Genomic DNA, 2,500 nt, shown 5'->3' on the forward strand with positions numbered 1-2,500 from the left:
GGCAGGTCCTTTAAGGCGAATCAGAATTTAAGCATTTATCAACAAAGGAAAAATCATCATATTTCATTAGTTCAAGAGCCCTATCACTTAAAAGGTAAAATTATACCATGTTCAATAAAAGATAGAATTATTGCGCATGAGGATAACCCAAAAGTTGGCATCATATTCCACTCAAGGGTAACCAACATATTTCCAGTACAAATAGAAGAGGATTTTATTGCAGTAATAATGAAATTTAAGAACAAACAACTTCTCCTAATCAACTGCTATGCAGCACCTAAGGGGAACATAGAGAACCTACTAACTAAAATAGAGAACGTGATTCAAAAAACACATATAGAGAACATTTTAATAACAGGAGATTTTAATGCAAAAAGCCACAGTTGGGGAGGTGACAAACTAGATGATAGAGGGGAATTAGTTTTAGAGTTTATTATTAAAAATAACTTAAACCTAATAAACGACAAGAACAGTGAACCAACATTCCAAAATTCAAGGGGCAAAAGTTGGATCGATCTATCTATTGTTTCAAACAATTTGATTAGGGAAGTTAAAAATTGGAAGGTTTTAAATGAACCTTCATACAGTGATCATAAATTCATCAAAATAGAAATATTCGAAGAGGCCAAATTACATATGTTTAAAATAACTAAAACAGGGAAACAAAGAGCATTAACAGATTTACTAAATATGGATTGGGAATTACAATCACGAAATCTGAATAATGTACAGGAGGTCGAGCATTTAATACAAAAATTTTATAATACATTGGAAAACTTATACAAAAAATATGAAAAACGCATTACCAAGGGAAAAGGTCAAGAGAAAAGCTGGTGGAACCTGGAACTAGAAATACAAAGGAAAAAAGTTAGAGCAATGAAAAGACGGTTCAAAAGAAGTCGAGGGGATATAAGAGAAATCTTTAAAGCTCAATATTATGAAGAACATAAATTATATGTAGAAAATATTGCACAGGCGAAAAAGAAGGATTGGGAAAATTTTTTAGCCAAAGTAACGAGGAATCCTTTTAATATAGGATACAAATTAGCCCGGAATCAAATTAAAAAAGCAGTCATTATAAAAAGCATGATAAAAGAGGACGGTTCATCAACAAATTGTCTTACAGAAACAGTCGACTATATTATAAGTAAATTATATGATTTAGCAGGAGAAAACGAAGTAAACGAAACAAAAGTCGAAGAAGAGGAAATAAACAATGACATTGAAGATGATGGGGAGTTTACGCAACAGGAAGTGGAAGCAATAATTAGGAACCTAAAGAAAGATATCGCACCAGGACCGGACAACTTAACAACGGAATTTATTCAATTAATAAATCAAAAGCAAAATACCTTTTTTGTAAATATATTTAATTGTTGTTTAAAACTAGGATATTTTCCTCAGGACTGGAAAGTATCAAAAATAATATTGATCCCCAAAAAGAAAAGTCAGAATACACCTGCAGATTACCGACCAATTGCAATAAACTCAATATTCGGAAAGATCCTAGAAAGCTTACTCAAAGACCGCATATATCACTTCTTATACAAAAACGAATTATTCCCCAAAAATCAATACGGGTTCAAGCACGATACCTCGACAATTCAGGCATTAGAGAACATAAAGAAAAAATTAGACCAAGCTTCTCTAGATAAAGAGGGAGCTTTGATTATATCAATGGATATCAAAAATGCATTCAACACCATTGATAAAAAAGAAATAATTAAGTACTTAGAAGAAAATAATTGCCCAAAAAATTTAATAAAATTAACCAATGCAATCATGACAAATCGAAAAATCTCGTACAAAAACGAAAACATTCAGAAAATGTATTGCCTAAGAAAAGGATCCCCCCAAGGATCCCCATTAAGTCCATTACTATGGACCATAATGATTACAGAGGTACTGAGGGAAAAATACCCAGAAAAAACATATGTGCAAGCTTTCGCCGACGATATCACAATAATAATTAAAGGAACATCTAAAAGAAAGCTACAAGATAAAGCAAACCAGACATTAAACATAATACAAAAATGGGGCCTCGAAAAAAAGATTGAATTCAATGCAACAAAAACCGAATTTATGGTTATTAAAGGAAAATATTCAAAAAGCCCACCAATACTTAAATTAGGAGACAATAAAATAAGAAAGGTACAGCAAATGAAAATATTAGGAGTAATCTTAGATGAAAACCTGTCTTTCCTTCCGCATTTAGATTATATAAAAGAGAAAGTGTTCGACTTGTCAATTAACTTAAACAAATTTACAGGTAAAAACAGAGGTATTAAAAACAAACAACTTAGGGAAATATATGTAAGGGGAATGGAAAGAATAATAACTTATGCAGGCCCAGTCTGGTATAGAAACATTGGCACCATAATCAAAAGATTGAAATCAATACAACGGAAACCATTAATATCGATAACTAAAGCCTATAAAACAGTTTCAAATAATGCATTAAACGTCTTAGCTAATGTTCCACCAGTACATCTAAAATTAG

This window comes from Rhipicephalus microplus, unplaced genomic scaffold, assembly GCF_043290135.1.
Source record: "Rhipicephalus microplus isolate Deutch F79 unplaced genomic scaffold, USDA_Rmic scaffold_658, whole genome shotgun sequence".
In the NCBI taxonomy this organism is placed as follows: domain Eukaryota; kingdom Metazoa; phylum Arthropoda; class Arachnida; order Ixodida; family Ixodidae; genus Rhipicephalus; species Rhipicephalus microplus.